The sequence below is a fragment of the Scylla paramamosain genome, chromosome 15, assembly GCF_035594125.1.
Source record: "Scylla paramamosain isolate STU-SP2022 chromosome 15, ASM3559412v1, whole genome shotgun sequence".
NCBI lineage: Eukaryota > Metazoa > Arthropoda > Malacostraca > Decapoda > Portunidae > Scylla > Scylla paramamosain.
This window is the reverse complement of record NC_087165.1, coordinates 15,310,176-15,334,200: the sequence shown is the minus strand read 5'-3', so window position 1 is coordinate 15,334,200 and position 24,025 is coordinate 15,310,176. Positions and strand designations below refer to the sequence as shown.

The window sequence follows — 24,025 nt, the reverse complement described above, 5'->3', positions numbered from 1 at the left end:
GGAGCGGTACGTTGCCGAGTTTCTCAAATACCTTTCTGATTTTGTGGCTAATATCCGCCCGGATGATCCTTTACCAGTGCGTGCGCCCAATTATAAAGTGACGGAGAGTGAGATCGACGGTCAGATCCTGGATATAGTGCACCACTACCTAAATAGCAGGTGAGAGGCGTGCAGGCAGGGAGTGGACGTGTGGTGGATGTTCCCGCGTGAAGTTTGTTTACATTTGGAGCCGCGAATGAACCACCTATGCGTCCCTTCTCTGCTCCTCCTATCCCGCCCTGTACTTGCCTGTCTTTCACTCACCTGTTAATTGCCCCTACAGTATTAAGTCAAGTTTACAATTCTCACATGTCCCGCGTCTTTTTCAAATACCAAGAGCTCGTATTTTTTCTGTGTTTTGTCTTCGTATTAATGTTAGTACAACCTCCGTTCACTACTTCCTGTGCTGCATTCGTATTGTCTGCTGCTCTGTTCAAGGGAGACTATAGGTATTATTTGTGTATCTGTATCGTCTTATAGCGTGTTTTAAATCTTGTGTCTTGGCGCTGGGTGTGGTGTGGCGGGACGATATGTACGTGCGTGTGTGTGTGTGTGTGTGTCCCGTCCTCTCCATTCCGCGTCACGGCAGAACGTCACATCGTCACAACACAGCATGGCGTGGTGGTCTTGTCATATCAGAGGGCTCAGGATTGGCTAGCGTCACGGGGTGAGGTGGAATGAGGAGTGGCGGGAAGGAGGGAGGGCTGGGCCAGGATGCGTGACGGGCAAGTTGGATTTCCCGCTTGGTGGTGAATCCTTCGTCGTATCCTAGGATTATGAGAGGAAGCATCTTTATTTTTTTGAGGTGGACTGTCCGCACGCGACTCAGCCTCCACCTTAAGCTGTGTAGTATTTAAGTATAGCAAATGGGTGTTTGACTTCAGTTTGCTTATGTTACTCTAAGTTAGATTAGAATATGGAAATTTCTTGAACCATACATGACAGGCAAGCTTAGGGGCACCGGTTGGAAATTTAGTTTTTTGGTTGTGGGAGGCATAAATTAATCATGTTAGACAATTCCCTCTTCCTTCAAACAGGTGATTTAATTTTTATTATTTATTTATTTATTTAGTGGTATTTTAAACTTCCTGTTTTCATTTGCACTTTTGATTTTCTTACATTTATTTTGTGGTATTTTTTTATGATTTTTTGTGTGAAAATGTAAACTTGGAAATATTGTTATATATGACTGTTTGCTGAATGTAACTATTCCACGGTTCTGCTTTGTATTTTCTCTTTGATAATTTTAGATACTTGTGTTGTGTTTATGATTTTGCACAACAATGGAAATTTTAAAATAGTTACAATTTTTTTCCTCTCCTCTGTGTGTAAATTTCTACAATATTTCCAGTGATGATTTTACTTTTTGAGGTGCTGTGTGTGCAGACATGCACATAACAATTCATGTCACTGCCCTTTAGGGATGATGAATACTTAATACTTACATGGTACTGGACTTCTGGGAGGTCCTTGTGTATGGAGCCTTGTGGTGTACCATGGTCCTGTGCCGTGGTCAGTGCCCTAGCTTCACTTTTCTTCTGTGGGGTAGTAATGATAATACTTGATAGCAATAATGATATTGATTTTGACAGTTTATTTATAAGTTAAAATTCCAAGACAAATGGAAAAGAAAGAAATTGGATAGTAAATTTATTAAGATTAAAAACTAGTACAATAATATATAGTACCTAGTGAAAATAATAACAAAGTACAGTAGAAAGCATTGAAGCATAATGACAATAATAATGATGATAATTGTAATCATTGCAATTTACTGAGGGCAGCACACCAGCACCTTAACACCAAAATTTCACTGTGGACATGAACCTTAGGACATTTATGTCATGTGAAACCATTGATTTCTGGAAGTGAGTGAGTGAAATGTACTTTATCAATTTCAGCATCTTAAGGAACATTACTTTGGGCTGCTTGGAGGCTGCATGGGTTGGTCTGGCTGTGACATCTGGGTTGCATCATTGGAAGGTGTTCACTAATTCTGTACAGGTGAAGCGCTTGTAGGCTAGGGTTGTGATGGGCTTAGGGTGACATATGTAAGTTGGCAATATGTAGTACTTTGGATAATTTTTTGTCTCAGTCTTGGGCTACAATGCAAATAGGTGTTTGCTGGTGCAGTTGTCTTTCATCTGGTTTTGTGAGCCTATAGTTGCATTTTGATATGTTTCAGGCTCCCATTCAAAGGTCATTGAGGTGATTATAGCTTTGGTCATTGTACTCTGGCAACCCATCCACCAACATTGTGTCTTGAAATGTGCATGTAGTACACTTTAGGAATGCTTATTGTTATTATTAATATATACAGGCAACAATGGTGAATGCCACTAAATGTATGTAGAAACTTTTGAGTTTCAAGTGATAAAAGAGTAAATGGTGCCGGTATATTATGAATAGTGATAAACATTCCACAAGCTTACCACATGAAGTTTCATTCACTGTTGATGGGGTGGTTGTCAGATTACCATGATGCAACCTTAAATTTGTGTGACCCTATCTGTAGTTGGGTTCTCATGGGTTGGTTTTTTTCCCCATTGAGGATTGAGTATTTTTGTTAAACTATTGCTAGAATTATGAAAACATGCTTAAGAATCCCCATAGTAGAGATGGATAAGGCAACAAATTATCAGAGTGTTTTGTCTTGAGTGTTCGCTGCTGTTCTTTTAAAAGTAGGACTGTAAGGCACTAAAGGAAAAACCACAGCAATATTTGTCATGCAGCTTCGTAGTATCAGTTTGCTAGAATAAGTTGGTGCATTGGCAGTCTTTATGCAAAACAAATGCTGGATATTAACTGTGTTGATGTAAAGTGTGCTATAAACTTTCCCATTGGTTACTCTTGTTACTTTGAGTGTTATTGTTGTCATGACCTCTGTTGTGTGTTGGAGGTGGGGGGTATGTCCTTGTTGAAGACAGGAACGGTCTGCTTCACTATGTGTCTTAAGTATGAAAATTATACAGTCTGCTCTGAATCCTCTTCCTTGAAAATTCCTTTGTGTACTTCTGCTGTACATCATCCTTGTATAATAGTTAATATTTTTTCTCTCTCTCTCTCTCTCTCTCTCTGTAAGACTTCAGCATTCCATAATTTAATAGTTACATGTACAAAGATTTATCCCTTAGCATCTGTCCAACTTTTGCACAACCTTCTTGTCATCCCAGTTATGTAGTTATTGGAAGTGAAAGTTTAAATGGCTCTGTGGCTTTTAATGATGATGATTCAGCTGATACTATATCTGATATTACTCTCTCTCTCTCTCTCTCTCTCTCTCTCTCTCTCTCTCTCTCTCTCTCTCTCTCTCTCTCTCTCTCTCTCTCTCTCTCTCTCTCTCTCTCTCTCTCTCTCTCTGAAAAAAAATATATCTGATATTGCTTTCTAAAAAAAAAAACTATTTTAAACCTCAGAATAACAGAATTTCCATTTGGTTCCCATTTTAGCAGTAGATATTGGCAATTGTGCTGCTGTGGCAACATCCAGGCATGCAAAGTGTCAATTTAATGCTGAGAAAACTTTCATATGAAGGATTTCTAGATGGTGTGTCAGAGATTGAATGCTGAGTAGCTTGCTTCATTTGCAGTATGTTAGAGAGAGAGAGAGAGAGAGAGAGAGAGAGAGAGAGAGAGAGAGAGAGAGAGAGAGAGAGAGAGAGAGAGAAATTACCACATAGAAGAACAGAGCACAGATTATGTTGCTCAAACTAGGTGGTGTGTTCATAAACCGAGAAGATAACTCAAACAGCTGGGTTGGTACATTAAATGCCTTCTTTGGGGAGGTACGTAATAGTTGATAATAGCTTTGAGCCAGTGCAGTGTGTTTTGTTGGATGGCTGCTGTTGGAATTCTGCTTTGGTCTGTAATGAGATTATTGACCAAAAAAATAGTGTGCTACGTTAGGTGTGATATGGGTATGAAAGTAAAGCAGTTTTGTGACCTATTTTTTAAGAATTTTTGACAGAATTAGGTACTTTACTTTTCCATAGGTGTTGGTGGTGTTCCTCAAGTACCAAAATATCAGTCTGAGGTATATGTAGTGCACAAGGAAAGAGGTCAATTTGGTGCTCTACATAAATATCCTTTCTGGAACCAGACTGAAGTTCTGCAGTGTATGTTGATATTTGCCTTAGATGTTGTAAAGCTGTAAGATTATGTAATTAGTACATCATATTCATATATGAAATATCTTTTGTTGAAATCCATCTTTTCTGTAGCACTAATCATCACTTTGTTGCCTTGCTGGGAAAAGTGTAAGGGTGCTTGTGGCAGTAATTTGTAACCGCTGCTGTCTTTCTTTGGCGTATTATAAATTTCAGTACATTTTAATGAGATTTTTTCTCTCTAAAAACTGGGTTGAGATGGATACATGCACTCTAAAACACACACACACACACACACACACACACACACACACACACACACACACACACACACACACACACACACACACACACACACACACACACACACACACACACACACACACACAGGATCAAGAGGGTGTTCTGTCTTGGAGCTGTGCACTCCTTGGCCCTTGACCCCCACAGTGTGCTGCGTTCTGCTCACTTCCTCCCAGTGTTTGCTTCTAGATTGGTAAAGGATTATTGAGTTGATTAAAATTGTCCTTGACTTCCACCCCATGATTACACACATACTGCTTGGGGCATCCCAGACTACTTGCGTTTACACTCATGCACACAATGGTTCATAAAGCTACAGGTTGGCAAAAGTGGTCTTATAAATATCGTCTTCCTAAAAGTGTCTTTTGGACTTCTTGCATTACAACATGAATGGATTAGATGAAAACAGTGTTTCATTATTGATAAAGTACTTGGAAGAATGTGATAGGATTGTGTGTGGAATCTCTTGGTGAGAGTAAACATGAGATGAAGCAAAAGTACTTTATTTGTCTACCATTGTGAGTTTTGCCTGCATCACTTTACAAAAAAGTTAGCCAAATTTTTAAAGAAATAAAGTACTTCTGGTGCATCTGATGTTTTCTTTCACCACCACAGTCCACTCACTTGCTTCCCCTTACACAGATGGGAATGTGCTAGTAATGTTGTGTTATCTTTCAGTGATACTTTTGTTGTGTGACAGTGGTTGGCACACCCAGTTTTAGTTATGGGCCTTACTCAGAATGTCAAGTGACCAAATGGTGCTTATCTGTTCTTCATGTGCAAACAGATCTATAGATTGCCCTTTTCTCTTTAAAATGTTTTTTATTCCTTAACCCTTTGAGCAACACAGCTCACTTTCACTCAGGATACCATTACAAAAGTGTATTAATTTTAAGATGATTTTGTTGTATTGAAGTCATTAAAACTCACCTTTAGTTGCTTATCAGCTAGCATTATATCTCCATTTACTCCTTTCCTAATCAATAACAGGTGATTTTGTGAAGCATGGAAAGTCTGTCTTTGAAAGAGTTGAGTGGTCACATCTTCTCATACATGCCACATATTCAAAGGAAATAAGGAGGTTGAAATGGACAGTGGACAGTACATTATGCAGCATATAACACCATAACACCATATAAGTATTAGCTTTAAATGGGATACAACCTTGAACATAAACACAAGAACATGCAAGGTTTGATAAGAGTGTTAATTAGATGATGAATGCACTGTCTTGTGGTGTGAAGATGAATGGTGAAAGCCGAGATGAGGTCAAGGAATAGATGCTTTAGTATGTATTGTCCATTGTGGTGTGCAAGTAAACAAAGAGAAGTTAAGAAGAGAGATGTGCAGAGTGAGAAAGCTTTGGCAGATCATGAGAGGGAGTCGAGTGTTCTTGCAAAAGGACAACCTGCAGTGAAATGAGTGGTTTGTGGTGTTGGTCAGTAAGAGAGGCAGTGTAGTGGTATCCTGGGAAGGTGAGATATAAGCATGAGTAATGCAGTGATCTTGCTTCCCTTGTCTGTTTGGATCTTATCATAGACTTCAGAAGCTGTTGATAAGGTAGAAGTGTGATAAGGAACAGTTAAATGTCACATGTTGTGTGCCTGGTAGCCATCTCTTCTTAATGCATTACATTAGTTTGATCATTTTTGAGATGTGGGGGCAAATTTATGGAAAGAAACACATGACAAGATAAAATTTCTCTCTCTCTCTCTCTCTCTCTCTCTCTCTCTCTCTCTCTCTCTCTCTCTCTCTCTCTCTCTCTCTCTCTCTCTCTCTCTCTCTCTCTCTCTCTCTCTCTCTCTCTCTCTCTCTCTCTCTCTCTCTCTCATAAACTGTGTGTGTGTGTGTGTGTGTGTGTGTGTGTGTGTGAGTGAGTGAGTGAGTGAGTGAGTGAGTGAGATATCAGCGCCCTAAATAGCAGGTTCCAGTCAGCGGCTATGGTGCAGGTTGTATAATAGGTTATTTTCACTAACACCTATCACGTACAATTTCCTTTCCCGATAGATCCTCACATTGAATCCCGCCCATTACTGTGTCACACTTAACATTCATGTCACACTCACACCAGCGGCCCGGCATTCCCCTCTCAGTAAGCTGTTTTCCCGTGCTGTCACCGCGGTGCCTTCCAGTCATCCCGGCAGAGGTGGACGCACATATCAGGAATTGTGTGAAAGTCACGAGGGAGTTATTCCTGTATTCACACTTTATGACTTGTGTGTTTGTTAGATCCCCGCTTTCCGTGTTGTGTGTGTGTGTGTGTGTGTGTGTGTGTGTGTGTGTGTGTGTGACATAGTTTTACGTATATGACAAAAGTTCTGGTGCTCACATTAGGTATTATCTCAGGAGACCCATACAGTATTGCAATTCTGCGTTCATTATCCTGTACAGCGATGATGATTCTTGGGAAGGAGTACTTATCCTGTCTACTCCCGTATCTCACGCCATCGCGTCTAAAAAGCAGGCTGGCAAAATGTTCAGACCTTCCCAAGGCTGTTCTTGACGGCCCAGATAACAGTCGTATGCATAAAACATCAGTCATATTTCTGTGCCATTCCTTATATTCACCATGTAATTTCTTGTATCTGTTAGATCAGTAGATTCTCTCTCTCTCTCTCTCTCTCCTCTCTCTCTCTCTCTCTCTCTCTCTCTCTCTCTCTCTCTCTCTCTCTCTCTCTCTCTCTCTCTCTCTCTCTCTCTCTCTCACGACCACCACCACCACCACCACCATTGTACTTTTAGCACGAGTCATTACAGTTTACCATATAAGTAATTAGTCAGCGTGGCGGTGCCCTGTGCTTGGCTGGTGAGGCGGTAAGAGTGTGGTGAGGGAGGCTGGGCTGCCGAGGGAAAGTGTAGGCGTGAGTCATCTTCCAGATGCAGGTGGTGGTGGTGATGGTCACGTTTGCGGGGCGCCATGCTGCGGCACGCGTTCTCGCCCTCACAGGTGTCGCCGCATCAGGGTGCTGCCCCGTCCCGTTGGCGGACACTCACCTCAAGCGCTCTGAAGCCCTGAACGGCCCCGGCCTGTTGAGTGGCAGACACGTGGCCAGTACTTTGTTGTTCGAACTTTTTACATTTATCGTTAGAAAATTTTGTTGTGGAAGGAGGGGGGCGGCGGCATGGGAAGTGGCAGGGGGCCGTGGCGGGCGCCGTGGACTGGATAGACGCTAAAGTTGATATGTCAAGGGAGGCAGGGCCACGTGGACGACTCCAGGCGACACTTCTGCCGCTAAGTCCGCACGCGGCTTCTTTCCTTCTTCTCACTTACCTACATGTAGGGTAGTATTCTCATGCATGTTTTATTAATATATATATATATATATATATATATATATATATATATATATATATATATATATATATATATATATATATATATATATATATATATATATATATATATATACACACACACACACACACACACACGCACACACCCACCCACCGTACCCTTCCTTACCGCCACACCGAGGCATCCAGTGACATCCGGTTTTCTCAGGTCGGCCCCCTGAGGCAGCCTTGTATCGAGCAGCGTGACGTGCCGGGCAGGTGTGCCGCCCTGCGTGTCTGCCCCCATGGTCCACGAGCACAGGTGGTCGCCAGTCATCACAGAGGTGGATTGATTCTTGACAGAATAATAATCAACATACAAACGTCTGCAAAGTAAACCATCCGCATCTAACTCATCTCCAGGAGTCCTGCACAAACTTTCCTGTGCACCGAACCATGTGGAGTTCCTTTCACAACGCCCCGCACAGCCACCGTGGTGCAGGCCTACACCCCCACACAGCCCGGCCCGCCTCCTCCAGTATGCAGCACATGGTGTCTTTAAAGGGAGGCGGCAGGTTCTCGCGCCGCATTCTCTACAAACGGAGGCGGCGCTGAGCTGAACACCCGCGCCAACAGTAATGCCTTCCCGTCACTCTTGCTCACCAGCGGTGCACGTTATAAAGTCAGTTTTAGCGTAGACAAAAAGCGTTGGGCAAGTCTTTCTTCATTGACCATTTGTAAAGAATTGGAGGTTCGTTTATTGACTAGATTACTTTAAGTTGACTTGAATCGTCTGTGGGTGAGGAAAGTTGAGGCGAGGCTGAGGCGGGCGAGGCGAGAGGACACAGGTGTAATGACCCGCACTGGCTATCTGGACCGTTATCAGGACGGGCATACTTACTCCTATACGCTGCTGGTGTGATAAACCTGGAGTCATTAATAAAGCATCACCCAGCCTGCCCCCAGCCAGCCCATGACCCGCCAGGCCCAGCACTGAACATGTGGAGGTGTGACTCTGACGCGACAACCACCACATTGATCCATAAACACAAATTACTTTCCCTTGCAGCACTGTTTGTTTCCCCTCTCTCTCTCTCTCTCTCTCTCTCTCTCTCTCTCTCCATCTCTCTCTCTCTCTCTCTCTCTCTCTCTCTCTCTCTCTCTCTCTCTCTCTCTCTCTCTCTCTCTCTCTCTCTCTCTCTCTCTCTCTCTCTCACGAGGAATTATTAAGCATCCAGGTCTATCTTTAGTTCTCTGGTGTGATGGAAGCCGCCTGCCGTCGCCCAGCAGCCGCCTCTCCAGCACCCCGCAGCGCCTTGAAGCAGTCCCGGTGTAGTAATGCAGCGTTCAGAGGAGGCCCATCTTAGGCACCGCTAGGCTCCGTTTTGGGGAAATGAAACAGGGACACCGATGTATTTTTCCTCTCATATATTTTATCAAGTGAGAGAGAGAGAGAGAGAGAGAGAGAGATCTACATTCTACGGCCACAGTTGTTTATGAGGGAGAGCAGAGTATCATTGCTTGTTGGAATGGTAATGTGTTGTGTGCATAGTGCAGGTGGAGGCAAAGGTGACTGTCATTTGGCTTCATTGGCCGCGTGTAGCAATCAGGAAGTGTTATGTTGGTGCAATAGCTTATAATGAATATGCAAATTTATATTACTGATTGGGGCACGATAACCGCTTCAGCTATTTCCCTATAAAGGTATTTCAGTTTTAAAGGGAACTTGGGTGATTTGCCGCTCACGTTTTGGTTTATTGACATCGTGTTGTTGCCATCACTACATCCCCTCGCTGGCCGCTGTGCTTCATTAAGGTTACCTGGGCCAAACACACCTGGATTCCCTGTCACGGCTTACTCAGATCGTTGCTGCTAATAATACCCGTGGGTGAATACTGGAGGGTTGGTTGATGGCTCTACTAGTACTTGGTGGGATGGCTGGTGGATGGGACTGGTGGATTAAATAGCTAAGGTGTTATTGGACGGTTAACCCTTTGATTGTTATGGCCTCTCAGGTATGACTTGATAGTGTTAGTGTGACAGCAAAACGGGGATACTTGAATAAGTTTTTCTGCAGTATTCTTTGATCTCTCTCTCTCTCTCTCTCTCTCTCTCTCTCTCTCTCTCTCTCTCTCTCTCTCTCTCTCTCTCTCTCTCTCTCTCTCTCTCTCTCTCTCTTCAGTACGTATAGCTAGTTTTCTCTGCTATTATATTGTTACGTGAAACATCCTAGTTAGGACATGAGGTCGTTGCTGTTTGATGTCCACTTGTATCCACAGTCACATATTCAGATATTAGCTCTGTACTCTTAAATGTTTGGGCGTCTTGAGTCAACAGGCGTAAGTGCGAGTTACAATGGTGTTTTCATGAGTACTGATCGTTTAACAAGGATTCTAAACCATCAATAGGGAAAGAACAGCCATGAGAACCTGACTTACCATCTGTGCGACCTTTAGAAGTAGTCCTTATGAGTGTAAAGCGTCCCAGAATATACAGACAGGACGCGGCCATACGCTCCTCATGCTTGCCTGCACTAACCTTAAAACCTTGTAAAAGTTTCAGAGCCCCAGCCACTCCTCCTCCCGCTGCCACCACCCCGCTCCTCCTGCCTGCTGCCTGCTGCCTGCCTGCCTGCCTTTCCGCGAACACTTGCACCGCTGCCGTCACTTAGTAATTTACTGTTGCCGAATATTTAAACAAACCTGCCCGGCCTAATAAGTAGCGTTTGTTTACATGTGCCGCTCTTTACAGTCTTGGTCTCTTAAGTGTTGCTTGCTTGCTTGCTTGCTTGCTTGTTTGTCTGTCTGCCTGCCCGCTGCTCTGTTACTTACGCCTCCAAGTGGTGCGTAGTATTGATTCTGGTGTGTGTGTGTGTGTGTGGGAATGTTTTGTTTTGTTCGTGTGGTTTTATTATGTCATGTTAATATGTTCTTACTTTTATGCAACGTAAGGTGAAAGAACAGTATTTAACTTTTCAATTGCAGTGGCTTCTTGCAACGCATATTAAAAGAAAGAAAAAGAAAGATAAAAAAATATGGGACAAGTTAATAATATGATTTCAAAAGACGCCATTATTAACAGTAAAAGGAGTGTGCGAGTTGTTCAAATCTTATGGCGGCTGCGCTGTTCATTTTTACGTAACAGATCGTCCGGGGTGATTCAGTTTAACTCTTTTACTGCTGGACAAATAGTTTCCTTATATTTATATACTTAAGACTTTTTAGAGACTTACTTAAGTGCTTGAGTCGCTTAAATCAGTGGCCTAGATGACAAAATTAGCCCTCTACTTTTTTTTTCTCTTTCTGTAACCATTATTTATTACAGTGTTTGGAATGTTAATAAAGGAAAGGAGTGAAAGGATTAAGTAACAAGTATCATTCTGCCAGCTGTGGTCAGAGGCTTAGTCAGAGTAAGGCTCTGTACTCCCCACCAGTCATCATTGGTCACTGGCTGGCTGGGTGGGTGGGTGGCTGGCTGGGTGGGTGTTACATCAGGCACCGCGTCGCACAACACTGCTTTATATATCTGTGTGTCACGTCTCCTGTTCTCACCTGACTCCTTGCTGGCTGCTTTTCATTTTCTTTTCCATTTTCATGTTTTTTTATTTATTTATTTGTTTGTTTGTTGTTGTGGTTGTCGTTGTTGGTGTTGTTTCTTTTTATCTTTTATTTTTATTTTTTTTCTTGTTCATTTTATTCTTCCTTTTTCCTCCTACTCCTCCTCCTCCTCCTCCAAACCTTGTAAGTAATCATGACTCCGGAACGCGTGATTCATGACGTCTCATCTCCTCAGCGCCATAAATCAGAGGCTGTCAATCTTTTCCACCACGTGTCAGGAAGTCTCACCCCTTCCCTCCCCCTCCCCCCATCTCCCCCCTTCCTACTGACTACTAACCTGTCATGATCCAGCCAGCTTAGTTTGTAGTTCTTATTCTTTTAAATTTGAACTTTATCTTATTTTTGTTTCAGTTTAACATTACAAATATTTTTAAGGATTTATAGTATGGCGCTATATGACCTTAGTTGGTGCGGCGCGACGTAAGGAATATTTTAAAACAGTTAGTTCACTTCACCTGTCGTAATCTGGCGTGATTTGTTCGATGTGTCACCAGTTTAACGGCACTTTACGTCTTGACAGCCTCCTCCATTAAGTTATCAGTAAAGAAAATAATACGAGTTTGTGCGTTATGTTTGTGTAGCCATTCCATTATTTCCTCTTCATTTCATACAGATTTTTCTTCGTTTTGTTTTCGTTTGATTGAATTTTCACTTCACTGTACGTTATCGAAATTGTCGGTAAAGGAAAGCGTGTGTTATATAAAGATTCCATGGTATATTCTTATCTTTATATATTTTTGTTCATTTTCTCTTTTGTTTTTACCACCATGTGTGTTATTCTTTCCTGTATTTTATTCGCTGGATCATGGGAAAACATGAATAAAACTGTGTTATTTCTACAAATTTCACTCGTTTCTTCGCTTCATCGCCTCAAGACTGAACCGGCATCTGTGATCTCGTGACCTTTATGATCATTGTCTTATAGTTTCCTCGCACATTGGCTCATGGAAACATTATCTCGTTTCCGCACAGTCTTCTCTAATGCTCGTGTTCTGGCTCCCTGTTCCGAAACGCTCCGAGCTTCCATGAGGACAGTCTTCAAAGGCCACTGAGATATAGTCGAGTTGTTAAGGACATTTTTATCACTAGAGATGCGGAGTTCTTGTTGACTTGTCGCTAGAATCATGAAAGCACCCTCTGACAACCACAGCTAGTCACATTGTAAACTTAGAATTAGGGGGACTAAGACGCCGAAATGTTTTGAGATCACGGTCTTTGGCTCCTGAACCACCAGTACCACCACCACCACCACCAGCGGGGACTGCAGTACGTGGCTGGATACTCGGTGATTGCCTTGGATAACTGTTGTCGCTGGGCAGGGTAATCAGGCGTCTCTAGCGGGGCATTACACACATGATTGCTCCTAGCTGAAGATTATGGAGAGAGTTTGTATCGCCACCGGTGCCGCTGCTGCTCAGAGACGCCCGATCTGCTCGTTTCCCCGATACAGATTGAAGGGCAGATATTATTCCACTCTATTCGTGTGGCTTGTGTTGGTTTTGTCAGGAGTACGAATGAAAACTTTGCCGCGGATCTGCTTATGTTAGCGATGTGGTTTTTCTCTTTTTTTTCCACATTGCTTGTGTCAGCGAGATTACATTAAGATTTCCTTTAAGCCTTTGACAACTAATGAGAGGATAAAACTGACTGCTCCGTTTGAGTAACCAAATTGATGGATTTACATAACTAAGTGCATTTTCACCATCATTTTACTCTCACCCCTTTGAGATGTGCGATGCATGGAATGTTTACGTCAAAGTGAAAATACAAATGACCATCCGTGGCTGTTGTAACACTGATGAGGTGCGGGAAGGATTAGTCTCGCCGCCATTCCTGGACTGGGCGAGGCCTGAGCGGATTGCTGAGGTGCGGGTCAGGGCTGTCTCACGGTGCAGGCAGGCGTCCTCCAGCCAAACATAGAGGTGCACCTGCCGAACCTCCAAGACACCTCCCGGCTTGGATGATGGCTGTCCACGGTGGCAGGCTGCTCACACACTGGCCCTGCGCGCCTTCCCTGCCTCAGTCGGGCGGGATGTGCACTTTGTTAGGCAGTTAATGTACTTCCTGTGAACTACCAACGTTTTATATTGGTATTGGGAATTTGGGTCATTGGAATGCTGAAGATTTTGTTTTTATTTCGTTTATTGTGAGTGGAGCTTATCAGAGAGAGAGAGAGAGAGAGAGAGAGAGAGAGAGAGAGAGAGAGAGAGAGAGAGAGACGCTTAATTTGTGCTTCCCAAAAAGTAGTCGAAAAAAGGAGGAAGATTAAGTTAGAATGTAATATTACAGAAAGGTTAGATGTTCCCGTCATTTTAAGGTGCGCGAGTGTTGCATTACAAAGTACACAACAATTAACAGGTAGTGGTGGAGGAGGTGCTGCGCGTTAGCTGTCTACGGGTGCTCCTGGTGGTGGTGGTGGTGTGTGCAGCGGCCTGGGCTACCGTGCTACTAGGAAAACTCTTAATTTGGTACAAGAGATGCGTGGAAAAAGAGAAAAAAGAAAACTAGTGAAGTATTTTGACATAGAAAAATGTTAATCTTAAAAAAAAAAAAACAATATTGCGTTTTCATCACTCAGGCGTATACCAGGTTAGAGTCTTTTAAAATAGTACATGGCATGAGCGAACCAGAACGGGGCAGCGTAGCAAGGCGTCGTTCTCAAGGCGGCGGGATCGGTGGCCTGAAGCTCCCGCCACGACCAGGTATGGATGGATGGCTCTCCGATGTGTGTGTGTGTGATGCATTGCTGATGGGCGCCTCGCTGTGGCCTCTGCTTGCAGCTAGCGAAGCCTTGACTGAGGCCATGCTTTTGAATTGGATGTCCATATCAAGAGGCGTTTTACTTATTCAATTATTATTTATTCACTTGTTTTGTAGTCTGGTTGCGAGTGACGTCTGTCCGGAGAGCCTTCAGGGGCGTCTCTCGTTGAGTAAGCAATGGTGTTCTGTGCTGGGAACTACTGACAGTCCGTCGCGGTGTATCCTCCTGCAGACGTGCCTTCCTCTTCGTGGGTTTCTATTTGAATTCCGTTCAAGTAAATTCTAGCCTCGAAGATTCTCCCATGAAGATTTCACTCGTAATAATTTCTTTGTTAGTAAACTGTCTCAGTCTAACCTAATTTCATTCATAATAGGAGGGGGAGAAACAATTTGAGGGAGGTGGAATGTCTGAGGGCAGAATCTAACCATAGGAGAGAGGAGCTTAGTGTTACGGTTTGCTGTGGTGTACATATTTGCTTAGGTTTGGTGAACAGAACCTCGCACCACACAACACGAAGACACCAGGACGGGACAGTTGCTTTCTGCCCGGGTGCTTTGTAAGGCTCAGCTCCTCTTCCTGCGTATTAAGTGAACGATCCTTTCTTATCTTCTCCCTCTTGGTGGCCGTCAGACTCCCACACGCCCTGTATGCGTGGTGAGGAACGACAAAGTTGGACATTGCCGCCTTCATTCATGAGCCGTGCTGCCGCCTGGCTTGTGTTGTGTGTGGCGTCTGTTGATGTGTTGGTATTCTACGTTTGGCGTGTGGCTGGGAATGGTCTTGTTTTGTTGGTGGGCGTAAGTCTGCGAGATTTGCATTTGTGTTATTGTAATTTTTCTTTGCATTGTAAAACCAAAACTGACATGGCGCTGAAAAATATTGGCTCATGACAGCGCTTACAGATTTGGTGGATGGAGATCATGTAAAAAGCAGCATCATGAAGTGAAGTGTTAGTGAACCCTGACTGATCTTGGCCTTGAGAAGACCCGCCCGGTGAGTGTCGTCTCGCTGACGGACAGGCCCACCCTTCAGGCACGCTTCACACTCCCCATTTCGTGCGCCCGTCTGGAGACAGTGTGCGTCACCAGTGACGTCAAAACGTGTCTGTCTAGTGTGAAGCGTGTACACATGTGCATCCATGGGACGGGAGCACTGTTGCCAGTACTTAAGGAACAATTAATGATAAATTTTGAATGATTGAAATAGTATTGTTTATTTCTAATTTCTTCATCATTTAAGGCTTTTGAACTACATATAGTATTATCAGTATAATTCACCATAGATGTACAAGTGGCGGCAATGTATAGTGACAGGCAGACCCACGCGTCACCCCTCGCATGGGTGACGCGTCGCTGACAGACAGACCCACCCCATACCCTCGCACGCTGCCCGCCGTGGTGGGATGCTGCAAGGATTTTCCCTGGAGGGCTCTGAGGTGTGAGGCGGCACATCCGGCGTGGCTGTTGAAGGGTTCAGGTGGCCAGTCCTGTCATCACTTGGGAGACGCTCTGGCACCGTGAACCAGGGAAAAATAAACTGTATATCGCCCTTGGTGTTGAGAGCAGTACTGATACTTGATCTTCATTGTAGCTGTAAGGTGATGACTGACCTCCCTGAGTTGTGTTACGTAACTGTTTTAGGTGTGGCTGCCTTTTAATGTTATTTGTGTTAGTTCATCTTGTTCTAGTTTGTATTGGGAGTTGCATTGAACTATATTGCCTCAGTACATTACGTGCGGTGCCATGTGACCTCATTGTTATGGCGCCTTCAGTCAATCAATCAATCTTGTCGGTGTGAAATTTCCAGCTTTATCCCCGGAAGTCTGAAAGTGTGAATAGATTGACGTCATGAGTCTGCTGTGCGCTCTCTCTCTCTCTCTCTCTCTCTCTCTCTCTCTCTCTCTCTCTCTCTCTCTCTCTCTCTCTCTCTCTCTCTCTCTCTCTCTCTCTCTCTCTCTCTCTCTCTCTCTCTCTCTCTCTCTCTCTCTTTCTGGGTCATGTAGGCTGCTGTGGATGATAATGATGAGGGTGTCAATTCTTGCATGTGACTCAGCTGAGGTCGTTTATCTTATCTTGCGTGGTGCGGTGGTCTGATTCATGGCTGCTGTATAATTGATGGTGATTTGCGCGGGGAAGTTTACCCCACGAGTGACACTCCCGCCCCTGAGCAACCACCTGTCACCCCGCGAGTTATGGGCGCGTCAGGGCGTGGGAGCGGCGCGGCGTGACGCAGGGAAGGAGCGTGATGTGGCTGAGACGCATTCGTGGCGGGTATCGCGACTTGTGGTGTGCACACACACACACACACACACACACACACACACACACACACACACGAGTACTACGTTATAGTGTTTCAGGATGGCTGTCAAGAATATAGCCTTGTAAGAATCGCCAGAGAACAGTGTGTGTGTGTGTGTGTGTGTGTGTGTGTGTGTGTGTGTGTGTGTGTGTTAAACAATAGTCTCTACAAAGCCTTTTATATATTTCTGTAAATAGCACGGGTGGTCGGGGTCTGGGTGTGCTTTCCCTCACGTGCTGTAGCGCCACGCACGGGCACGGTGTGGCTGCGTGGTTTACATGCCAGTTCTCGGTGTTCCCTCTGCTCGGGCACCAGGTTAAGGGTTTTCTCGGGCCACGGTCGTCTTCTCATCCCCTGGCCTGGCCTTGGCCCCTCGCTGTAGTGTTGCGATAATTGCCGCGTGAGTCAGCGAGTGACGCACCTTCTAAGTAGCTGGCGGGGAGTTGTGTGTCTCTACGAACCGCTGATGGGCCCGCGTTACTTATTTAAAGGCTACAGAAGTATTTCGTGCTGCTGCTAGTATTAGGGGAGGACGGAGTGCTGGCGTCGAGTGTCAGGCTGATGCTTGAAGCTTCAAGATGTGTGGAGGGAAAGTTTCAGAACTCAGGAAGAGTTTTGTGCTAACAACGCGGCGAGGGAGGAGCGGCGCTGGGTGGCGCGTGGCTGTTCAGGACAGTATTGTGTGCCAAGTTGTCTTTATGGAGGCGAGAAGAGTTGTAACGCGTGTGGCGTAGTGGCAATGGTGTGTGGCTGGTGTTGTGTTGGCGGGATCAGGCCAGGTGCGTCCCTGCCTTTCTAAATCGATGTACAGAGTGGCGGGCAGCGGCCAGGCAGGTGGTGGTCCCACCGGACTTGCCTTGGTCGATAACAGCTTTTATACTGTTTTGACTCCTGCTACGTCTCGCTGCCGACCGTCCTGCCACATGCCACGTGCCCAGGCCTGAACGCCCATCACGGGCAGGCGGGGCGGTGCATGTCGCCCTCCTGGTGGCGCCAATCCGCATACAAGTGCCGCAAATTATGATATCGGCCGTCTTCATTTTGACGAGCAAGTTAATCAAAACAAATAAGTAAATAAATACAATTAAACTTTTCCTTGACGTATGGTGTGTGCAGCCAGCTGGAGGCGGCGCGGTTCGTACCCATAACACTCACCGCGGTAGGATATCGGTGAGAGGAGAGGCCGTGAGTCTTGGCTGCAGCCTCCCCACGCCTCTGGTTTGGATGCCTGGAGGGGCATGGGTCTCCAGGTACAGCCCCAGTGTTACGTGTTGTCTTAACCTTTCCCGCCACCATACAGTACAGATTTCTGTTGTGTGGTGATCATGATGGTGATTGGCACTACTACTACTACTACTACTACTACTACTACTACTACTACTACTACTACTACTACTACTACTACTACTACTACTACTACTGCTACTACCACCTGTTTCGTCGTCATCATCATCATCGTCACCACCACCACCACCACCACCACCACCACCACCACGCTCTGGGGCCCGGAATGCCTATACATTGCACAATGCCTTAAAAGCGCAAGTGTGGGGAGTGGGGCTGTACTACTTACCCGAGGTACGTAGAAAGTCGGGTCGGGAAAGAGTGGCCTGGAGGACCTTGCACCCCAGTGAGAGTCGGCACCGGGCACAAAAAAAGTGTTTCACTATTTGGGTCACAAGCAGGAGCGTGACGACCCATTGTCACCGGTGTCGCGAGGGCGCCCCACGCGGGCCCCACAAACCTTCAGGAACCTTGCCCCGCCCCGCCCCGCCCCGTTCCCTCCTGCTCCGCCCCACTCCACCCTCCACCCCGCCCCGCCCCGCCCCGCCCCGCCATGAATCCTGCGGTGCTGATGACACAGGCCACCGAGCACCCAAAGCAATGACACGCACTGTCACGTCCCGCCCTCATATTGTGTAGATGCGTGACACGTGGCAGCCCACCCCCCGCCTCCCCGCTCTGCACCAAGGGAGGAGGCCCATGTGTGTGTGTTCCAGGCAGCCTCCACGCGGGGTTGAGTCAGCCGGTACAGTTAGGGCGGGTGTCCCAGGCTCCCTCCAGTCTGGCCCGCCACTGGCCGCGAGGTGTTGCCGGCGCACATCTGCAGTCCTGTGCTCCTCACCATGACCCAGATTGAGGCTCCTTCCTCATATTACCGATCGATGGCGGCGTATTAATGCCAGGAACACCACCCAGTCATGCACGCAGAGGTGGAGGAAGGCGTGACGTCTGGCAACACCCGCAACACCACCAGGAGCACGTGAGGGCGTAGGTTGTATAGAAGTACATTGAGAGTGCCAGCCGTGCAGCGTCCCAGCCAAGCCTCCCGAGTAAATTACACCTAGGCTGGCCAGGACAGTGACCGGCCTGGAGTCCCCCAGTGAGGCGGCTCCACTCATTCTCCCAGCCGTACCGTTTTGGCCGCGTCAGACCGCATTCCTCGCGTGTCGCCTGGCAGGCCGGACTCGCGGCGGGTCATCTGAGGGCAGCAGGTTCAGGCACCGCTTACCTTTGTGTTCCCGCTGCGGCTGTCTGTCCCTCGCTGCGTCTTGGTTTCACTGCCGGCGTGGTAACGAGGCGCCAAGTGGAAGCATAGAAATTCACTGTGGAAAGTCTATACCTATTTAAATATATGCCCTATTTATTGTCCTAGCCATTTATGTATCCTTCCAACTGTCTATCTCTATGTAGCTTTACTTGTGCTATTAAGCTTTCTATGCATCTACCTATGTATTGATCTGTCTATTCATGTATATGGTTTTGTGCAAGGGATTGAAATGTGCAACTAATGTGTTTTTCTCCCCGTCAGGTACGGCGCACGGAACAGACGGAGGCTGGGCCATGCGGGCTTGGGGCCTGAGCCTGCCTGAGTGACCCTTGCCTCGCCAGCATGCACGGTGGGGCTGCAGGGGAGGCAAGCTGGTGGGGCCCGTGGTGATATGCAGTTAGGCTTTGTATATGGGTGTTTTAGGCTTTAAAGTAGTTGTATTTAGTATGTGAGTGTGTAAATCACGGCAAATGGTGTGCGAGGGAAAGTAAGTATTGTCAGCAGGGGCGGTGGGAAACAAGAGGTGAAAGCTGGAGCGGGTGGTATGTGGTGATGTGGTGGGCTTGGTTGTAGGGATGACGTGATGTTGTTAGCGTGCATGAAATGTGTTGAGTGTGCAGGATTGACCGCTGTTGTGTGAGAAAGTCAGTAAGTGGTAAGTGGTTTTTGAGTAATAATTTCGTTAACATGTTTTTTTTTTCCTCTTTCGTTATCAGATGAAACTGAGGAATTCCTTTACCGTTCATTTACTCATACATACTTTGAGAGAACTCACTGTATAGTTCAGGCAAGAAGTAATAATCTAAACTTCTACACGCCTGGAGCACGAGTTGTGTAATATTCTTTTCACTCATTATTCATGTTACAACAAAAAAGTTACAGGAATGCACTGAACTAAATGGCTGTAGATTATTATACAAGAGCCATTTGAATAACACCCTGCTAGTTTGATGGCGCAGTGATAGAGGCTGGCGGAGGACTGAAAGACTGAGTACTGGCATATTTATCCGTAGCCATGTGGTGGGAGAAGTAGCGTCCTCCTGCCCTCACCGGTTACAACAAAGTGGTGGCAGGGTGTGGCGGAGGATGCTGGTGTAAAGGTGTAGGGACCTGAAACAGAGGCCTTGGTGGCGTGTGCAGGGTGGAGGCGGGAGCGCGGCGCTTGCAGGGTGAATGAACTAACCAACACGCGGTGAATCCCTGACCTTGAGTAACGCCTAAGGGTCATTATGTAGTACACCTGTAGTGGGAGCCTGGACCCTACGGTGGCCTTGAATCATAGGCGGCCAGGTATAGTAGTTGATGACCAGCCGCCACCTCCACACGCTCTGCCGCGGAGGAAGTGGATATACAATAGATCTTTGGTGTACCTGCGCGTTGGTGATGGTAGTCCTTCCCACTCGTGCTGCGTGCCCTCGTTGTCTTGTTTACCTGCTGGCAGATTGGCTTGTATGATTTTGCCTTCATGTTTTTTTTTTTCCCCCTCACAGAAACTTAAAGAAAATATCTACAATTCTCGTTTCTTCTTTCTTTTCCTTCTCTTCTTTGTCTTCCTCCCCTTCTCTTTTTTTTTTCTCCTCCTTCTCCTTCTCTTTCTCTTTCTTCTTCCTCCTCCTCCTCCTCCTCCTCCTCCTCCTCCTCCTCCTCCTCCTCCTCCTCCTCCTCCTCCTCCTCCTCCTCCTCCTCCTCCTCCTCCTCCACCTCCACCCACATTCCTCTCAGTTCATCTCTGTCTGCCGCATGCCCATCTGTTCCAAGCTGTCCAGACAAAACGTCTTGCCTTATCCTTCCCTTACAGTCTTCAAATAACCACGTAATTGTAAAGTTCTCGGATATCACTTAGGATTCATATATGCGCACACATTATCTAGTGGTGTGATCTTTAAGGGAATTTTCTGTGATGTACAACAATTCACAACTCGAAAAGCATTGTATGAAGTCTTGGTAAGCATCTGTAAATAAGAAGGGGATAAAAAAGAATACATTTTGGAGTTTCTGGCCAGAGCAGGGCATAGAGGTGGCTGTAGAATAAGAACGTGAAAGAAGGTGTCTTACAGTGGTTGATTATGGAGAGGTGCGCCAAATAGCAGTGAAAGGGTTAACTATTAGAAAAAACGAGGTATAGTATATAAATAATGAATCATGGAAGAGCGTGGAGGGAACAATGCAAGGAAAAATAAGGTGTAGCTCCGTCAGGTGGTGGTTCAGTTGACACCACCTGAATACCTGGCTTGCAAATAGCACTGAAAGGGTTAACAGACAAATGAACAGCGATATGTGAATTATGAATCGCTGGGGAGAGAAAGAACAATGCAGGGAAGGATAAGGTGTAGTTTGTTGAGGTGGTAGTTCAGTAATGTCGCCTGAGTACCTGGCTGGTGGGAGCCCCTCGTGTTCAGGTGAGGCGAAGCAGGTAATGGCAGGTCCCGTGGCGCGCTGTGTGATGTACAGGTGATTACTGCCAGTAGCAAAAAGAAATAACGTTAGCAAAAAATAGCAGGATTGAGTGTTAGACTTTGTAGTAGATATCATTAACAGTGGGAGGGAAAAAATACACACACACACACACACAGACAGAGAGAGAGAGAGAGAGAGAGAGAGAGAGAGAGAGAGAGAGAGAGAGAGAGAGAGAGAGAGAGAGAGAGAGAGAGAGAGAGAGTTTTAAGACAGTATACGCATAACTCTGTAATATACATGAATAATAGATAACGAAACAGAGAAGGGAGGAATTAAAGAAAAGACGAAAAATGTAAAACGTTAGGGGAAGTGTGTGTGTGTGTGTGTGTGTGTGTGTGTGTGTGTGTGTGTGTGTGTGTGTGTGTGTGTGTGTGTGTGTGTGTGTGTGTGTGTGTGTGTGTGATGTAAATACGAACTAGTAACAGATACCATAAAAAAAAGTAAAAGAAAAAAGATTAAACAGCTGAAAGGGAGAACATGATTATAAAAAGAAACAAACTCAAGAAACCAATTAAAAAAAAGGTTAGAAAATAGAAAATGACGATAAATTAGGAAGAGATGAAGGCAGAGAGACACCAGCTGATTGACTGATGTAGAGGCTCGTCCTGGTGGAATTACAGGGCGCCTGCGAGGAGGTGAGTGGGTGAAGGTGCAGTAGGGGGGCGCAACAAGACCATCCAGACCTTCCATGGGGGGCAGATTTAGCATTAGAACTGAGGCTCGCGTGTGAGGGGCCATTGATTCCTGCTGGGGAGAGAGAGAGAGAGAGAGAGAGAGAGAGAGAGGAGAGGAGAGAGAGAGAGAGAGAGAGAGGAGAGAGAGAGAAGTGGTGGTGGTGGTGGTGGTGGTGTATCGAGGCCAAACATTTAGCTAAACCTCCTCCTCCTCCTCCTCCTCCTCCTCCCTCCTCCTCCTCCTCCTCACTCCTCCTCCTCCTCCTCCTCCTCCTCCTCCTCCTCCTCCTCCTCCTCTTCCTCCTTCTGGTTGCAATAAGAACTAGTTTTTTTTTAAATATTAAATTCGTGTTACTTTTCTAACTCTCTCTCTCTCTCTCTCTCTCTCTCTCTCTCTCTCTCTCTCTCTCTCTCTCTCTCTCTCTCTCTCTCTCTCTCTCTCTCTCTCTCTCTCTCTCTCTCTCTCTCTCTCAGTGACACATGACCTTTTCTTGTGATATCTCAGTCAGTGAATCATTGAATCAGTCAGTCAGTCAGGGTCTGCAGAAGGACGCGTCAGCACCATGGTGATGAGGAGCTGAAAGACAAAGAAACACACCGTCTTACCCAATGCAGGCGTGGTGAGACTAGAGAAAAAAGGAAAGTGGAAAGAAATGTATGAAGGGAAAACCAAATTAGGGAAGGGAATGAGAGATAATGGTGTGTGCTTATAGTATTAAGATGATGATAACGTGTCTTGGTGGTATTGGTGGTATTGAAATCTGATATCGAGAACCTAATAAGAAAGATAATTATTCAAGAAAAAAAAAGTGGGAATATTGATTAACTAAATATAAGACACCTTAAGAACTAGGTCATATATGGCGTGACGATGAAAAAAAAAAGAAAAAACATGAAAAAAAGGGTACAGCTATCAATAATATCACATCCAGGTAAACGGGAGAGAGAGAGAGAGAGAGAGAGAGAGAGAGAGAGAGAGAGAGAGAGAGAGAGAGAGAGAGAGAGAGAGAGAAGAAAAATAAACGATATAGCGAAACCTATGCTATTCACGTACTCCACCGCTCCTTGACTCCCTCCCCGCGGCAGGTAAACAAGAAATAAGTGAAAAACAGCCCACGGTCTCGATAGCAGCCACTCCTCCCTTTACCAAACAAGGCAACAAGCAAGCAGGAACTCGGCTACTCCCGGGGACAGAGGGGCTTGGGGGGGGATGGCGTAAGGCGGAGTGGGGGAGGGGGGGAGAGAATGAAAGAAGCACATGGGACGCTCATTAAAGAGAGAGAGAGAGAGAGAGAGAGAGAGAGAGAGAGAGAGAGAGAGAGAGAGAGAGAGAGAGAGAGGTTGCATGGTGTCTGTCTTGCTAGCTGTGGAGGGGAAGGAGAGAAATAGGTACATTTGGCGTGCATGGGGTAGTCCTGCCTGGCGTGCTGGTAATGAGTGGGAGTTGGTGGGTGGTGGAGGGTGGGGGGGGGCAGTAATGAAGGGGGGGGAGGTAAGGAGTGGCCAGCAGTAAACCAGGTCGCCGGTGACGTCACATTACGAGTATGTATTCATTAAAGACGTGACTGGGTTTGTGTGTGTGTGTGTGTGTTGGGGTGACCTCATTCACGTGTATCGATAGAAGGGGCACTGAGAACGGTCGGGGGGAAAAAGGGGAGCGTTGGATAGAGGTGTTGGGGAAGAGGGGGTTTGGGGGAGACAAGTGGAGTACGGCTAGGAAGGGCGGAGTGACATAAAGGGTATCAGAACATGTCTTAGGGGACGTGATGTGATGGCTGGAGTATGGCTAGACTTACGTGGAAGGTCTGGGATACACTGAAGACTGCTGGACTGGCTTTAGGGGGCATTTGCGACGTCTAAATAGAGGCTAGATTGGCTTATAGGATACTGGAGAACAAGGGACGGTAGGATAAGCTAGGGGAACAAGAGGGACAGCTAGAGAATAGA

General features: G+C 45.9%; 1 long non-coding RNA gene across 1 annotated transcript in view; it reads left to right on the top strand.

The window, feature by feature from the left end:
• The first annotated feature begins 13,515 nt into the window (after positions 1 to 13,515).
• LOC135107511 (uncharacterized) overlaps positions 13,516 to 24,025 on the top strand; it is a 73,652-nt gene continuing 63,142 nt past the window's right edge. Inside the window, exon 1 of the long non-coding RNA XR_010271799.1 lies at positions 13,516 to 19,296. This is a non-coding gene — a long non-coding RNA (uncharacterized LOC135107511). The remainder of the gene's footprint in view (positions 19,297 to 24,025) is intronic.